Consider the following 18,387-nt stretch of genomic DNA (forward strand, 5'->3'; position numbering starts at 1 on the left):
GTCAGTGTCACTCTGCCCAGCTTGGACCTGAGGGGAACAGTCAGTGTCACTCTGCCCAGCTCAGACCTGAGGGGAACGGTCAGTGTCACTCTGCCCAGCTCGCTCCTGATGGCAATGGTTAGTGTCTTCCTGACCAGCTCAGACCTGAGGGGAATGGTCAGTATCACTCAGCCCAGCTCAGACCTGAGGGGAATGGTCAGTGTCTTCCTGCCCAGCTCAGACCTGAGGGGAATGGTCAGTGTCACTCTGCCCACCTCGGACCTGAGGGGAATGGTCAGTGTCACCGAGCCAGGCTCGGACCTGATGAGAATGGTCAGTGTCTTACTGACCAGCTCAGACCTGGGGGGGATGGTCAGTGTCACTGCCCAGCTCGGAGCTGAGGGGAATGGTCAGTGTCACTCAGCCCAGCTCGGACCTGATGAGAAAGGTTAGTGTCTCCCTGACCAACTCAGACCTGGGGGGAATGGTCAGTGTCACTCTGCCCAGCTTGGTCCTGATGGGAATGGTCAGTGTCACTCTGCCCAGCTCAGACCTGAGGGGAATGGTCAGTGTCACTCTGCCCACCTCGGACCTGAGGGGAATGGTCAGTGTCACTCTGCCCAGCTCGGACCTGAGGGGAATGGTCAGTGTCACTCTTCCCACCTTGAACCTGAGGGGATTGGTCAGTGTCACTCTTCCCACCTCGGACCTGAGGGTAATGGTCAGTGTCACTCTGCCCAGCTTGGACCTGAGGGGAACAGTCTGTGTCACTCTGCCCTGCTCAGTCCTGACGGGAATGGTCAGTGTCTTCCTGCCTAGCTCGGACCTGACGGGAGTGGTCAGTGTCACCCCGCCCAGCTCGGACCTGACGGGAATGGTCAGTGTCATACTGCCCAGCTCAGACCTGGGGGGAATGGTCAGTGTCACTCTGCCCAGCTTGGACCTGAGGTGAATGGTCAGTGTCACTTTGCCCAGCTCAGACCTGAGGTGAACGGTCAGTGTCACGTTGCCCAGCTCAGACCTGAGGGGAACGGTCAGTGCCTCTCGGCCCGGCTCGGTCCTGATGGGAATGGTGAGTGTCACCCATTCCAGCTCGGACCTGGGGGGAATGGTCAGTGTCAAACTGCCCAGCTCAGACCTGGGGGGAATGGTCAGTGTCACTCTGCCCAGATTGGACCTGAGGTGAACGGTCAGTGTCACTCTGCCCAGCTCAGACCTGAGGGGAACGGTCAGTGTCTCTCTGCCCTGCTCAATCCTGACGGGAATGGTCAGTGTCACCTTCCCAGCTCGGACATCAGAAATGGGGAATGGTCAGTGTCACCTGCCCAGCTCGGACATCAGAAATGGGGAATTGTCAGTGTCACCTGCCCAGCTCAGACCTGAGGGGAACGGTCAGTATCACCCTGCCCAACTCGGACATCAGAAATGGGGAATGGTCAGTGTCACCTGCCCAGCTCTGACATCAGAAATGGGGAATGGTCAGTGTCACCTGCCCAGCTCTGACATCAGAAATGGGGAATGGTCAGTGTCACCTGCCCAGCTCGGACATCAGAAATGGGGAATAGTCAGTATCTCTCTGCCCAGCTCAGACCTGAGGGGAACGGTCAGTATCACCCTGCCCAACTCGGACATCAGAAATGGGGAATGGTCAGTGTCACCTGCCCAACTCGGACATCAGAAATGGGGAATGGTCAGCTCTGCCCAACTCAGACATCGGAAATGGGGAATGGTCAGTGTCACCTGCCCAGCTCGGACATCAGAAATGGGGAATGGTCAGTGTCACCTGCCCAGCTCGGACATCAGAAATGGGGAATAGTCAGTATCTCTCTGCCCAGCTCAGACCTGAGGAGAATAGTCAGTATCACCCAGCCCAACTCGAACTTCAGAAATGGGGAATGGTCAGTGTCACCCTGCCCAGCTCGGACCTGAGGGGAATGGCCAGTGTCACTCTGCCCACCTCGGACTTGAGGGGAATGGTCAGTGTCACTCTGCCCACCTCGAACCTGAGGGGAATGGTCAGTGTCACTCTTCCCACCTCGAACCTGAGGGGAATGGTCAGTGTCACTCTGCCCAGCTCGGACCTGGGGGGAATGGTCAGTGTCACTCTGCCCAGCTTGGACCTGAGGGGAACAGTCAGTGTCACTCTGCCCAGCTCAGACCTGAGGGGAACGGTCAGTGTCACTCTGCCCAGCTCGCTCCTGATGGCAATGGTTAGTGTCTTCCTGACCAGCTCAGACCTGAGGGGAATGGTCAGTGTCACTCAGCCCAGCTCGGACCTGAGGGGAATGGTCAGTGTCTTCCTGCCCAGCTCAGACCTGAGGGGAATGGTCAGTGTCACTCTGCCCACCTCGGACCTGAGGGGAATGGTCAGTGTCACTGAGCCAGGCTCGGACCTGATGAGAATGGTCAGTGTCTTCCTGCCCAGCTCGGACCTGGGGGGAATGGTCAGTGTCACCCAGCCCAGCTCGGACCTGGGGGGAATGGTCAGTGTCACCCATTCCAGCTCAGACCTGGGGGGACTGGTCAGTGTCATACTGCCCAGCTCAGACCTGGGGGGAATGGTCAGTGTCACTCTGCCCAGATTGGACCTGAGGTGAACGGTCAGTGTCACTTTGCCCAGCTCAGACCTGAGGGGAACGGTCAGTGTCACTCTGCCCAGCTCAGACCTGAGGGTAACGGTCAGTGTCTCTCTGCCCTGCTCAGTCCTGACGGGAATGGTCAGTGTCACCTGCCCAGCTCGGACATCAGAAATGGGGAATGGTCAGTCACCTGCCCAGCTCGGACATCAGAAATGGGGAATGGTCAGTGTCATCTGCCCAGCTCAGACCTGAGGGGAACAGTCAGTATCACCCTGCCCAACTCGGACATCAGAAATAGGGAATGGTCAGTGTCACCTGCCCAACTCGGACATCAGAAATGGGGAATGGTCAGTGTCACCTGCCCAGCTCGGACATCAGAAATGGGGAATAGTCAGTATCTCTCTGCCCAGCTCAGACCTGAGGGGAACGGTCAGTATCACCCTGCCCAACTCGGACATCAGAAATGGGGAATGGTCAGTGTCACCTGCCCAACTCGGACATCAGAAATGGGGAATGGTCAGCTCTGCCCAACTCAGACATCGGAAATGGGGAATGGTCAGTGTCACCTGCCCAGCTCGGACATCAGAAATGGGGAATGGTCAGTGTCACCTGCCCAGCTCGGACATCAGAAATGGGGAATAGTCAGTATCTCTCTGCCCAGCTCAGACCTGAGGAGAATAGTCAGTATCACCCTGCCCAACTCAGACATCAGAAATGGGGAATGGTCAGTGTCACCCTGCCCAGCTCGGACCTGAGGGGAATGGCCAGTGTCACTCTGCCCACCTCGGACTTGAGGGGAATGGTCAGTGTCACTCTTCCCACCTCGAACCTGAGGGGAATGGTCAGTGTCACTCTTCCCACCTCGAACCTGAGGGGAATGGTCAGTGTCACTCTTCCCACCTCGACCTGAGGGGAATGGTCAGTGTCACTCTGCCCAGCTCGGACCTGGGGGGAATGGTCAGTGTCACTCTGCCCAGCTTGGACCTGAGGGGAACAGTCAGTGTCACTCTGCCCAGCTCAGACCTGAGGGGAACGGTCAGTGTCACTCTGCCCAGCTCGCTCCTGATGGCAATGGTTAGTGTCTTCCTGACCAGCTCAGACCTGAGGGGAATGGTCAGTGTCACTCAGCCCAGCTCGGACCTGAGGGGAATGGTCAGTGTCTTCCTGCCCAGCTCAGACCTGAGGGGAATGGTCAGTGTCTTCCTGACCAGCTCAGACCTGGGGGGAATGGTCAGTGTCACTCTGCCCAGCTCAGACCTGAGGGGAATGGTCAGTGTCACTCTGCCCAGCTCAGACCTGAGGGGAATGGTCAGTATCACTCTGCCCAGCTCAGACCTGAGGGGAATGGTCAGTGTCACTCTGCCCACCTCGGACCTGAGGGGAATGGTCAGTGTCACTGAGCCAGGCTCGGACCTGATGAGAATGGTTAGTGTCTTCCTGACCAGCTCAGACCTGGGGGGAATGGTCAGTGTCACTCTGCCCAGCTCGGACCTGAGGGGAATGGTCAGTGTCACTCAGCCCAGCTCGGACCTGATGAGAAAGGTTAGTGTCTCCCTGACCAACTCAGACCTGGGGGGAATGGTCAGTGTCACTCTGCCCAGCTTGGTCCTGATGGGAATGGTCAGTGTCACTCTGCCCAGCTCAGACCTGAGGGGAATGGTCAGTGTCACTCTGCCCACCTCGGACCTGAGGGTAATGGTCAGTGTCACTCTGCCCACCTCGGAGTTGAGGGGAATGGTCAGTGTCACTCTGCCCAGCTCGGACCTGAGGGGAATGGTCAGTGTCACTCTTCCCACCTCGAACCTGAGGGGATTGGTCAGTGTCACTCTTCCCACCTCGGACCTGAGGGTAATGGTCAGTGTCACTCTGCCCAGCTTGGACCTGAGGGGAACAGTCTGTGTCACTCTGCCCTGCTCAGTCCTGACGGGAATGGTCAGTGTCTTCCTGCCCAGCTCGGACCTGACGGGAATGGTCAGTGTCATACTGCCCAGCTCAGACCTGGGGGGAATGGTCAGTGTCACGTTGCCCAGCTCAGACCTGAGGGGAACGGTCAGTGCCTCTCGGCCCAGCTCGGTCCTGATGGGAATGGTTAGCGTCTTCCTGCCCAGCTCGGACCTGGGGGGAATGGTCAGTGTCACTCGGCCCAGCTCGGACATGGGGGGAATGGTCAGTGTCACCCATTCCAGCTCGGACCTGGGGGGAATGGTCAGTGTCACTCTGCCCAGCTCAGACCTGAGGGGAACGGTCAGTGCCTCTCGGCCCCACTCGGTCCTGATGGGAATGGTTAGTGTCTTCCTGCCCAGCTCGGACCTGGGGGGAATGGTCAGTGTCACCCAGCCCAGCTCACCTGGGGGAATGGTCAGTGTCACCCATTCCAGCTCGGACCTGGGGGGAATGGTCAGTGTCATACTGCCCAGCTCAGACCTGGGGGGAATGGTCAGTGTCACTCTGCCCAGATTGGACCTGAGGTGAACGGTCAGTGTCACTTTGCCCAGCTCAGACCTGAGGGGAACGGTCAGTGTCACTCTGCCCAGCTCAGACCTGAGGGGAACGGTCAGTGTCTCTCTGCCCTGTTCAGTCCTGACGGGAATGTTCAGTGTCACCTGCCCAGCTCGGACATCAGAAATGGGGAATGGTCAGTGTCACCTGCCCAGCTCGGACATCAGAAATGGGGAATGGTCAGTGTCACCTGCCCAGCTCAGACCTGAGGGGAACGGTCAGTATCACCCTGCCCAACTCGGACATCAGAAATGGGGAATGGTCAGTGTCACCTGCCCAACTCGGACATCAGAAATGGGGAATGGTCAGTGTCACCTGCCCAACTCTGACATCAGAAATGGGGAATGGTCAGTGTCACCTGCCCAGCTCGGACATCAGAAATGGGGAATAGTCAGTAACTGTCTGCCCAGCTCAGACCTGAGGGGAACGGTCAGTATCACCCTGCCCAACTCGGACATCAGAAATGGGGAATGGTCAGTGTCACCTGCCCAACTCGGACATCAGAAATGGGGAATGGTCAGCTCTGCCCAACTCAGACATCGGAAATGGGGAATGGTCAGTGTCACCTGCCCAGCTCGGACATCAGATATGGGGAATGGTCAGTGTCACCTGCCCAGCTCGGACATCAGAAATGGGGAATAGTCAGTATCTCTCTGCCCAGCTCAGACCTGAGGAGAATAGTCAGTATCACCCTGCCCAACTCAGGCATCAGAAATGGGGAATGGTCAGTGTCACCCTGCCCAGCTCGGACCTGAGGGGAATGGCCAGTGTCACTCTGCCCACCTCGGACTTGAGGGGAATGGTCAGTGTCACTCTTCCCACCTCGAACCTGAGGGGAATGGTCAGTGTCACTCGTCCCACCTCGAACCTGAGGGGAATGGTCAGTGTCACTCTGCCCAGCTCGGACCTGGGGGGAATGGTCAGTGTCACTCTGCCCAGCTCGGACCTGAGGGGAACAGTCAGTGTCACTCTGCCCAGCTCAGACCTGAGGGGAACGGTCAGTGTCACTCTGCCCAGCTCGCTCCTGAGGGGAATGGTCAGTGTCTTCCTGCCCAGCTCAGACCTGAGGGGAATGGTCAGTGTCTTCCTGACCAGCTCAGACCTGGGGGGAATGGTCTGTGTCACTCTGCCTAGCGCGGTCCTGATGGGACTGGTCAGTGTCACTCTGCCCAGCTCAGACCTGAGGGGGATGGTCAGTGTCACTCTGCCCAGCTCAGACCTGAGGGGAATGGTCAGTGTCACTCTGCCCACCTCGGACCTGAGGGGAATGGTCAGTGTCACTCAGCCCAGCTCGGACCTGATGAGAATGGTTAGTGTCTTTCTGACCAGCTCAGACCTGGGGCGAATGGTCAGTGTCACTCTGCCCAGCTCAGACCTGAGGGGAATGGTCAGTGTCACTCAGCCCAGCTCGCACCTGATGAGAAAGGTTAGTGTCTCCCTGATCAACTCAGACCTGGGGAGAATAGTCAGTGTCACTCTGCCCAGCTTGGTCCTGATGGGAATGGTCAGTGTCACTCTGCCCAGCTCAGACCTGAGGGGAATGGTCAGTGTCACTCTGCCAACCTCGGACCTGAGGGTAATGGTCAGTGTCACTCTGCCCACCTCGGAGTTGAGGGGAATGGTCAGTGTCACTCTGCCCAGCTCGGACCTGAGGGGAATGGTCAGTGTCACTCTTCCCACCTCGAACCTGAGGGGATTGGTCAGTGTCACTCTTCACACCTCGGACCTGAGGGTAATGGTCAGTGTCACTCTGCCCACCTCGGACTTGAGGGGAATGGTCAGTGTCACTCTGCCCAGCTCGGACCTGAGGGGAACAGTCAGTGTCACTCTGCCCTGCTCAGTCTTGACGGGAATGGTCAGTGTCTTCCTGCCCTGCTCAGTCCTGACGGGAATGGTCAGTGTCTTCCTGCCCAGCTCGGACCTGACGGGAATGGTCAGTGTCACCCTGCCCAGCTCGGACCTGACGGGAATGGTCAGTCATAATGCCCAGCTCAGACCTGGCGGGAATGGTCAGTGTCATACTGCCCAGCTCAGACCTGGGGGGAATGGTCAGTGTCACGTTGCCCAGCTCAAACCTGAGGGGAACGGTCAGTGCCTCTCGGCCCAGCTCGGTCCTGATGGGAATGGTTAGTGTCTTCCTGCCCAGCTCGGACCTGGGGGGAATGGTCAGTGTCACCCAGCCCAGCTCGGACATGGGGGGAATGGTCAGTGTCACCCATTCCTGCTCGGACCTGGGGGGAATGGTCAGTGTCATACTGCCCAGCTCAGACCTGGGGGGAATGGTCAGTGTCACTGTGCCCAGCTTGGACCTGAGGTGAACGGTCAGTGTCACTTTGCCCAGCTCAGACCTGAGGGGAACGGTCAGTGTCACTCTGCCCAGCTCAGACCTGAGGGGAACGGTCAGTGTCTCTCTGCCCAGCTCGGTCCTGATGGGAATGGTTAGTGTCTTCCTGCCCAGCTCGGACCTGGGGGGAATGGTCAGTGTTATCCTGCCCAGTTCGGACCTGAGGGGAATGGTCTGTGTCACTCTTCCCTGCTCAGTCCTGACGGGAAGTCAGTGTCTTCCTGCCCAGCTCGGACCTGACGGGAATGGTCAGTGTCACCCTGCCCAACTCGGACCTGACGGGAATGGTCAGTGTCTTCCTGTCCACCTCACACCTGACGGGAATGGTCAGTGTCACCCTGCCCAGCCCAGACCTGAGGGTTCACTCATGTCCTTTAAGGGAAGGGAATCTGCTGTCCTTACCTGGTCTGGCCTACATGCGACTCCAGACCCATAGCAATGTGGCTGACTCTTAAATGCCCTCAGAAATGGCCTACCAAGTCACTCAGTAGTATCAAACCACTACAAAGTCAATAGCGTTTCAAGAAGGGAGCTCACCACCATCTTCTCAAGGGCAATTAAGGTGTGGGCAATAACTGCTGGCCTGGCCAGCGAAGCCCACATCCCACGAACGAATAAAAAAAAATGGTCAGTGTTACTCTGCCCAGCTCGGACCGGGGGGGGAATGCTCAGTGTCGCTCAGCCCAGCTCGGACCGGAGGGGAATGGTCAGTGTCACTCAGCCCAGCTCGGACCTGATGAGAATGGTTAGTGTCTTCCTGACCAGCTCAGACCTGGGGGGAATGGTCAGTGTCACTCTGCCCAGCTCGGTCCTGATGGGAATCGTCAGTGTCACTCTGCCCAGCTCAGACCGGAGGGTAATGGACAGTGTCACTCTGCCCACCTCGGACTTGAGGGGAATGGTCAGTGTCACTCTGCCCAGCTCGGACCTGAGGGGAATGGTCAGTGTCACACAGCCCAGCTCGGACCTGATGAGAATGGTTAGTGTCTTCCTGACCAGCTCAGACCTGGGGGGAATGGTCAGTGTCACTCTGCCCACCTCGGACCTGAGGGTAATGGTCAGTGTCACTCTGCCCACCTCGGACTTGAGGGGAATGGTCAGTGTCACTCTGCCCAGCTCGGACCTGAGGGGAATGGTCAGTGTCACTCTGCCCAGCTCGGACCCGGGGGAAATGGTCAGTGTCACTCTGCCCAACTTGGACCTGAGGGGAACAGTGACTGTCACTCTGCCCAGCTCAGACCTGAGGGGAACGGTCAGTGTCACTCTGCCCTGCTCAGCCCTGACGGGAATGGTCAGTGTCTTCCTGCCCAGCTCGGACCTGACGGGAATGGTCAGTGTCACCCTGCCCAGCTCGGACCTGACGGGAATGGTCTGTGTCATACTGCCCAGCTCAGACCTGGGGGGAATGGTCAGTGTCACTCTGCCCAGCTTGGACCTGAGGTGAACGGTCAGTGTCACTTTGCCCAGCTCAGACCTGAGGTGAACGGTCAGCGTCACGTTGCTCAGCTCAGACCTGAGGGGAACGGTCAGTGTCACTCTGCCCAGCTCAGACCTGAGGGGAACGGTCAGTGCCTCTCGGCCCGGCACGGTCCTGATGGGAATGGTTAGTGTCACAAAGCCCAAATCGGACCTGGGGGGAATGGTCAGTGTCACCCATTCCAGCTCGGACCTGGGGGGAATGGTCAGTGTCACCCATTCCAGCTCGGACCTGGGGGGAATGGTCAGTGTCATACTGCCCAGCTCAGACCTGGGGGGAATGGTCAGTGTCACTCTGCTCAGCTTGGACCTGAGGTGAACGGTCAGTGTCAGTTTGCCCAGCTCAGACCTGAGGGGAACGGTCAGTGTCACTCTGCCCAGCTCAGACCTGATGGGAATGGTTAGTGTCTTCCTGCCCAGGTCGGACCTGGGGGGAATGGTCAGTGTCTTCCTGCCCAGCTCGGACCTGACGGGAATGGTCAGTGTCACCCTGCCCAACTCGGATCTGATGGGAATGGTCAGTGTCTTCCTGTCCAGCTCGGACCTGACGGGAATGGTCAGTGTCACCCTGCCCAGCCCAGACCTGAGGGTTCACTCATGTCCTTTAAGGGAAGGAAATCTGCTGTCCTTACCTGGTCTGGCCTACATGCGACTCCAGACCCATAGCAATGTGGCTGACTCTTAAATGCTCTCAGAAATGGCCTACCAAGTCACTCAGTTGTATCAAACCACTACAAAGTCAATAGCGTTTCAAGAAGGGAGCTCACCACCATCTTCTCAAGGGCAATTAAGGTGTGGGCAATAAATGCTGGCCTGGCCAGCGAAGCCCACATCCCACGAACGAATAAAAAAAAATGGTCAGTGTTACTCTGCCCAGCTCGGACCTGAGGGGAATGGTCAGTGACACTCTGCCCAACTCGGACTGGAGTGGAACGGTCAGTGACACTCTGCCCAACTCAGACCTGAGGGGAATGGTCAGTGTCATCTCTGTCCAGCTCGGAACTGGGAGGAATGGTCAGTGTCACTCTGCCCAGCTCGGACCTGAGGGGAACGGTCAGTGTCACTCTGCCCAGCTCAGACCTGAGGGGAATGGTCAGTGTCACTCTGCCCAGCTCAGACCTGACAGGAATGGTCAGTGTCACTTTGCCCAGCTCAGACCTGAGGGGAACAGTCAGTGTCACTTTGCCCAGCTCAGACCTGAGGGGAATGGTCAGTGTCTCTCTGCCCAGCTCGGTCCTGATGGGAATGGTTAGTGACCTCCTGCCCAGCTCAGACCTGGGGGGAATGGTCAGTGTCACTCTGCCCAGCTTGGACCTGAGGTGAACAGTCAGTGTCACTTTGCCCAGCTCAGACCAGAGGGGAACGGTCAGTGTCACTTTGCCCAGCTCAGACCAGAGGGGAACGGTCAGTGTCTTCCTGCCCAGCTCGGACCTGGGGGAAATGGTCAGTGTCACCCAGCCCAGCTTGGACCTGAGGGGAACAGTCAGTGTCACTCTGCCCAGCTCGCTCCTGATGGGAATGGTTAGTGTCTTCCTGACCAGCTCAGACCTGAGGGGAATGGTCAGTGTCACTCAGCCCAGCTCGGACCTGAGGGGAATGTTCAGTGTCTTCCTGCCCAGCTCAGACTTGAGGGGAATGGTCAGTGTCTTCCTGACCAGCTCAGACCTGAGGGGAATGGTCAGTGTCACTCTGCCCAGCTCAGACCTGAGGGGAATGGTCAGTGTCACCTGCCCACCTCGGACCTGAGGGTAATGGTCAGTGTCACTCTGCCCAGCTAGGACTTGAGGGGAATGGTCAGTGTCACTCTGCCCAGCTCGGACCTGAGGGGAATGGTCAGTGTCACTCTTCCCACCTTGAACCTGAGGGGAATGGTCAGTGTCACTCTTCCCACCTCGGTCTTGAGGGGAATGGTCAGTGTCACTCTGCCCACCTCGGACCTGAGGGGAATGGTCAGTGTCACTCTTCCCATCTCGAACCTGAGGGGAATGGTCAGTGTCACCCTTCCCACCTCGGACCGGACGGTAATGGACAGTGTCACTCTGCCCACCTCGGACTTGAGGGGAATGGTCAGTGTCACTCTGCCCAGCTCGGACCTGAGGGGAATGGTCAGTGTCACACAGCCCAGCTCGGACCTGATGAGAATGGTTAGTGTCTTCCTGACCAGCTCAGACCTGGGGGGAATGGTCAGTGTCAGTCGGCCCAGCTCGGTCCTGATGGGAATGGTCAGTGTCGCTCTGCCCAGCTCAGACCTGAGGGGAATTGTCAGTGTCACTCTGCCCAGCTCGGACCTGAGGGGAATGGTCAGTGTCACTCTGCCCAGCTCGGACCCGGGGGAAATGGTCAGTGTCACTCTGCCCAACTTGGACCTGAGGGGAACAGTGAGTGTCACTCTGCCCAGCTCAGACCTGAGGGAAACGGTCAGTGTCTCTCTTCACAGCTCGGTCCTGATGGGAATGGTCAGTGTCTTCCTGCCCAGCTCGGACCTGACGGGAATGGTCAGAGTCACCCTGCCCAGCTCGGACCTGAAGGGAATGGTCTGTGTCATACTGCCCAGCTCAGACCTGGGGGGAATGGTCAGTGTCACTCTGCCCAGCTTGGACCTGATGGGAATGGTTAGTGTCTTCCTGCCCAGCTCGGACCTGGGGGGAATGGTCAGTGTCACCCAGCCCAAATCGGACCTGGGGGGAATGGTCAGTGTCGCCCATTCCAGCTCGGACCTGGGGGGAATGGTCAGTGTCACCCATTCCAGCTCGGACCTGGGGGTAATGGTCAGTGTCATACTGCCCAGCTCAGACCTGGGGGGAATGGTCAGTGTCACTCTGCCCAGCTTGGACCTGAGGTGAACGGTCAGTGTCACTTTGCCCAGCTCAGACCTGAGGGGAACGGTCAGTGTCACTCTGCCCAGCTCAGACCTGAGGGGAACGGTCAGTGTCTTCTTGCCCAGCTCGGACCTGACGGGAATGGTCAGTGTCACCCTGTCCAGCTCGGATCTGACGGGAATGGTCAGTGTCACCCTGTCCAGCTCGGACCTGACGGGAATGGTCAGTGTCACCCTGCCCAGCCCAGACCTGAGGGTTCACTCATGTCCTTTCAGGGAAGGAAATCTGCTGTCCTTACCTGGTCTGGCCTACATGCGACTCCAGACCCATAGCAATGTGGCTGACTCTTAAATGCCCTCAGAAATGGCCTACCAAGTCACTCAGTTGGATCAAACCACTACAAAGTCAATAGCGTTTCAAGAAGGGAGCTCACCACCATCTTCTCAAGGGCAATTAAGGTGTGGGCAATAAATGCTGGCCTGGCCAGCGAAGCCCACATCCCACGAACGAATAAAAAAAAATGGTCAGTGTTACTCTGCCCAGCTCGGACCGGAGGGGAATGGTCAGTGTCGCTCAGCCCAGCTCGGACCTGAGGGAATGCTCAGTGTCACTCTGCCCAGCTCGGACCTGAGGGAATGCTCAGTGTCACTCTGCCCAGCTCGGACCTGAGGGAATGCTCAGTGTCACCCATTCCAGCTCGGACCTGGGGGGAATGGTCAGTGTCACCCATTCCAGCTCGGACCTGGGGGGAATGGTCAGTGTCATACTGCCCAGCTCAGACCTGGGGGGAATGGTCAGTGTCACTCTGCCCAGCTTGGACCTGAGGTGAACGGTCAGTGTCACTTTGCCCTGCTCGGACCTGAGGGGAACGGTCAGTGTCATCTGCCCAGCTCAGACCTGAGGGGAACGGTCAGTGTCTCTCTGCCCAGCTCGGTCCTGATGGGAATGGTTAGTGTCTTCCTGCCCAGCTCGGACCTGGGGGGAATGGTCAGTGTCTTCCTGCCCAGCTCGGACGTGACGGGAATGGTCAGTGTCACCCTGCCCAGCCCGGACCTGAGGGTTCACTCATGTCCTTTCAGGGAAGGAAATCTGCTGTCCTTACCTGGTCTGGCCTACATGCGACTCCAGACCCATAGCAATGTGGCTGACTCTTAAATGCCCTCAGAAATGGCCTACCAAGCCACTCAGTTGTATCAAACCACTACAAAGTCAACAGCGTTTCAAGAAGGCAGCTCACCACCATCTTCTCAAGGGCAATTAAGGTGTGGGCAATAAATGCTGGCCTGGCCAGCGAAGCCCACATCCCACGAACGAATAAAAAAAAATGGTCAGTGTTACTCTGCACCGCTCGGACTGGATTGGAACGGTCAGTGACACTCTGCCCAGCTCGGTCCTGATGAGAATGGTTAGTGTCTTCCTGACCAGCTCAGACCTGGGGGGAATGGTCAGTGTCACTCTGCCCAGCTCGGTCCCGATGGGAATGGTCAGTGTCACTCTGCCCAGCTCAGACCTGAGGGGAACGGTCAGTGTCTTCCTGCCCAGCTCGGACCTGGGTGAAATGGTCAGTGTCACCCAGCCCAGCTCGGACCTTGGGGGAATGGTCAGTGTCACTCTGCCCAGCTTGGACCTGAGGTGAACGGTCAGTGTCACTCTGAGCTGCTCAGTCCTGACGGGAATGGTCAGTGTCTTCCTGCCCAGCTCGGACCTGACGGGAATGGTCAGTGTCACCCTGTCCAGCTCGGACCTGACGGGAATGGTCAGTGTCACCCTGTCCAGCTCGGACCTGACGGGAATGGTCAGTGTCACCCTGTCCAGCTCGGACCTGACGGGAATGGTCAGTGTCACCCTGTCCAGCTCGGACCTGACGGGAATGGTCATTGTCACCTTGCCCAGCCCAGACGTGAGGGTTCACTAATGTCCTTTTAGGGAAGGAAATCTGCTGTCCTTACCTGGTCTGGCCTACATGCGACTCCAGACCCATAGCAATGTGGCTGCCTCTTAAATGCCCTCAGAAATGGCCTACCAAGAAACTCAGTTGGATCAAACCACTACAAAGTCAATAGCGTTTCAAGAAGGCAGCTCACCACCATCTTCTCAAGGGCAATTAAGGTGTGGGCAATAACTGCTGGCCTGGCCAGCGAAGCCCACATCCCACAAACGATTAAAAAAAAATGGTCAGTGTTACTCTGCCCAGCTCGGACCGGAAGGGAATGGTCAGTGTAACTCAGCCCAGCTCGGCCCTGAGGGGAATGGTCAGTGTCACTCTGCCCAGCTCGGACCTGAGGGGAATGGTCAGTGTCGCTCAGCCCAGCTCGGACCTGAGGGGAATGCTCAGTGTCACTCTGCCCAGCTCAGTCCTGACGGGAATGGTCAGTGTCTTCCTGCCCAGCTCGGACCTGACGGGAACGGTCAGTGCCTCTCGGCCCGGCTCGGTGCTGATGGGAATGGTTAGTGTCTTCCTGCCCAGCTCGGACCTGGGGGGAATGGTCAGTGTCACCCATTCCAGCTCGGACCTGGGGGGAATGGTCAGTGTCACCCATTCCAGCTCGGACCTGGGGGTAATGGTCAGTGTCATACTGCCCAGCTCAGACCTGGGGGGAATGGTCAGTGTCACTCTGCCCAGCTCGGACCTGAGGTGAACGGTAAGTGTCTTCCTGCCCAGCTCGGACCTGGGTGAAATGGTCAGTGTCACCCAGCCCAGCTCGGACCTTGGGGGAATGGTCAGTGTCACTCTGCCCAGCTTGGTCCTGAGGGGAACGGTCAGTGCCACTCTGCCCAGCTCAGACCTGAGGGGAACGGTCAGTGTCTCCCTGCCCAGCTCGGTCCTGAGGGAATGGTCAGTGTTATCCTGCCCAGCTCGGACCTGAGGGGAACGGTCAGTGTCACTGTGCCCTGCTCAGTCCTGACGGGAATGGTCAGTGTCTTCCTGCCCAGCTCGGACCTGGGGGGAATGGTCAGTGTCACCCTGCCCAGCTCGGACCTGACGGGAATGGTCAGTGTCTTCCTGCCCAGCTCGGACCTGACGGGAATGGTCAGTGTCACCTTGCCGAGCCCAGACCTGAGGGTTCACTAATGTCCATTTAGGGAAGGAAATCTGCTGTCCTTACCTGGTCTGGCCTACATGCGACTCCAGACCCATAGCAATGTGGCTGACTCTTAAATGCCCTCAGAAATGGCCTACCAAGCCACTCAGTTGTATCAAACCACTACAAAGTCAATAGTGTTTCAAGAAGGCAGCTCACCACCATCTTCCCAAGGGCAATTAAGGTGTGGGCAATAACTGCTGGCCTGGCCAGCGAAGCCCACATCCCACGTACGAATAAAAGAAAATGGTCAGTGTTACCCTGCCCAGCTCGGACCGGAGGGGAATGGTCAGTGACACTCTGCCCAACTCGGACTGGAGTGGAACGGTCAGTGTCGCTCAGCCCAGCTCGGACCTGAGGGGAATCGTCAGTGTCACTCTGCCAGCCTCGGACCTGAGGGGAACAGTCAGTGTCACTCTGCCCAGCTCAGACCTGAAGGGAATGGTCAGTGTCACTCTGCCCAGCTCAGACCTGAGGGGAACAGTCAGTGTCACTCTGCCCAGCTCGGACCTGAAGGGAATGGTCAGTGTCACTCTGCCCAGCTTAGACCTGAGGGGAATGCTCAGTGTCACTCTGCCCAGCTCGGACCTGAAGGGAATCGTCGGTGTCACTCTGCCCGCCTCGGACCTGAGGGGAACAGTCAGTGTCACTCTGCCCAGCTCGGACCTGAAGGGAATGGTCAGTGTCACTCTGCCCAGCTCAGACCTGAGGGGAATGCTCAGTGTCACTCTGCCCAGCTCGGACGTGAAGGGAATGGTCAGTGTCACTCTGCCCAGCTCAGACCTGAGGGGAATGGTCAATGTCACTCTGCCCAGCTCGGACCTGAGGGGAACGGTCAGTGTCACTTTGCCCAGCTCAGACCTGAGGGGAACAGTCAGTGTCACTCTGCCCAGCTCAGACCTGAGGGGAACAGTCAGTGTCACTCTGCCCAACTCTGTCCTAATGGGAATGGTTGGTGTCTTCCTGCCCAGCTCGGACATGGGGGGAATGGTCAGTGTCACTCTGCCCAGCTCGGAGATGAGGGGAACGGTCAGTGTCACTTTGCCCAGCTCAGACCTGAGGGGAACGGTTAGTGTCACTCTGCCCAGCTCAGACCTGAGGGGAACGGTCAGTGTCTCTCTGCCCAGCTCGGTCCTGATGGGAATGGTTAGTGTCTTGCTGCCCAGCTCGGACCTAGGGGGAATGGTCAGTGTTATCCTGCCCAGCTCGGACCTGAGGGGAACTGTCAGTGTCTCTCTGCCCAGCTCGGTCCTGATGGGAATGGTTAGTGTCTTCCTGCCCAGCTCGGACCTGGGGGGAATGGTCAGTGTCTCTCTGCCCAGCTCGGTCCTGATGGGAATGGTTAGTGTCTTCCTGCCCAGCTCAGACCTGGGGGGAATGGTCAGTGTTATCCTGCGCAGCTCGGACCTGGGAGGAATGGTCAGTGTCTCTCTGCCCAGCTCGGTCCTGATGGGAATGGTCAGTGTTATCCTGCCCAGCTCGGACCTGAGGGGAACGGTCAGTTTCTCTCTGTCCAGCTCGGTCCTGATGGGAATGGTTCGTGTCTTCCTGCCCAGCTCGGACCTGGGGGGAATGGTCAGTGTTATCCTGCGCAGCTCGGAGCTGAGGGGAACGGTCAGTGTCACTCTGCCCTGCTCAGTCCTGACGGGAATGGTCAGTGTCTTCCTGCCCAGCTCAGACCTGAGGGGAATGGTCAATGTCACTCCTCCCACCTCGGACCTGAGGGGAATGGTCAGTGTCATCTCTGCCCAGCTCGGAACTGGGAGGAATGGTCAGTGTCACTCTGCCCACCTCGGACCTGAGGGGAACGGTCAGTGTCACTTTGCCCAGCTCAGACCTGAGTGGAACAGTCAGTGTCACTCTGCCCAACTCTGTCCTAATGGGAATGGTTAGTGTCTTCCTGCCCAGCTCGGACATGGGGGGAATGGTCAGTGTCACTTTGCCCAGCTCAGACCTGAGGGGAACAGTCAGTGTCACTCTGCCCAACTCTGTCCTAATGGGAATGGTTAGTGTCTTCCTGCCCAGCTCGGACATGGGGGGAATGGTCAGTGTCACTTTGCCCAGCTCAGACCTGAGGGGAACAGTCAGTGTCACTCTGCCCAACTCTGTCCTAATGGGAATGGTTAGTGTCTTCCTGCCCAGCTCGGACATGGGGGGAATGGTCAGTGTCACTCTGCCCAGCTCGGACCTGAGAGGAACGGTCAGTGTCTCTCTGCCCAGCTCGGTCCTGATGGGAATAGTTAGTGTCTTGCTGCCCAGCTCGGACCTCGGGGAATGGTCAGTGTTATCCTGCCCAGCTCGGACCTGAGGGGAACGGTCAGTGTCTCTCTGCCCAGCTCGGTCCTGATGGGAATGGTTAGTGTCTTCCTGCCCAGCTCGGACCTGGGGGGAATGGTCAGTGTCTCTCTGCCCAGCTCGGTCCTGACGGGAATGGTCAGTGTCTTCCTGCCCAGCCCGGACCTGGGGGGAATGGTCAGTGTCATACTGCCCAGCTCAGACCTGGTGGGAATGGTGTGTCATCATGCCCAGCTCAGATCTGTGGGTGGGGGAAACGGTCAGTGTCACTCTGCCCAGCTCTGGCCTTGGAATAACTGACTGACCTTTCTTGCCCGCATGCTGCCCCACCATAGTTACTTCACACTGTGTGTGCACCCAGTAACAGAGGATGATCAGCAGCAACACCGCTCCGGTTCAGGGCTGGCAAATCCAAAACTTGTGTCCTGAAGAATGAAGTGTGATATGTGGAGCAATCAGGCTCTGCATCTCAAGCTTATTTCCCATTTGCAAGCTCATCACCTGAACTTTAATAAACTGAACCTAACTACGTCTTAGGACTTGCAGGACTACTTGAGAAACAGCAGGAGGTAAGTGGCACTAATTTGATAATTGTTTCAAAGATCTGGCACAGGCATGATGGGCTGAATGGCCTCCTGCATGTTGTACGATTCGGTGACTCTATCAGTCTCCATAGAGAATTATAATCTAGCCAGAATATAGAAAAAAACTTACTGGCCAGGTTACTCAAGGTTAGTGCTCAGAGATTATTCAAATCAGCTCTGACATCAAAGTGAGATGCAGCCAGAATTATGCAACTGGTAGTGACTACATCTCTCCATTATCTCTTCCTATCTTAACCACATAATCTTTATTTCAGAAGGTGAAAAGTCACACTGAGGTATGTTGTTAAATATGAAATACTTCTACCTCTTTCAAACTCCACATACATCCTCTATGCAACACAAGCTGAAACATGGGGCTGACTTTTCAGGGCCCCCCCAAAGGCAAGAATTGATGTGGGGGGCCCCGAAAATAGCAGTGCCGGACGAAGAGTCAGTTGCAGTACGTTGTTGCTGGCAATGTTCACAGAGTGGGAGGAAGGGAGGGCATGACAGGAATGCAGCTCTCCTCCCAATTGAGGCCAATTAACGGTCGTTAAAAGCTTGTTAAGAACTTGTCATGATTGGATGTTGACATTTTTTAAAGGGGCACATGGGTTACCCATGCCTTCAGAAACAGATCAGCTGAAGAGAGGTGGGTAAACGGTCAGAAGCCAGTCATGGCTGCTCCAGGGCATTGCCCTGGCTTCATGGGGTAGAGGGAGGGGGAGA

The 18,387-nt window shown here is 57.3% G+C and overlaps 1 protein-coding gene across 4 annotated transcripts in view; it reads right to left on the bottom strand.

Annotated features, from left to right (window-relative positions):
• Positions 1–18,387, bottom strand: part of pigl (phosphatidylinositol glycan anchor biosynthesis, class L) — a 181,448-nt gene that overhangs the window by 44,398 nt on the left and 118,663 nt on the right. The window lies entirely within an intron of this gene.

This window comes from Heterodontus francisci, chromosome 30 (genome assembly GCF_036365525.1).
Source record: "Heterodontus francisci isolate sHetFra1 chromosome 30, sHetFra1.hap1, whole genome shotgun sequence".
NCBI lineage: Eukaryota > Metazoa > Chordata > Chondrichthyes > Heterodontiformes > Heterodontidae > Heterodontus > Heterodontus francisci.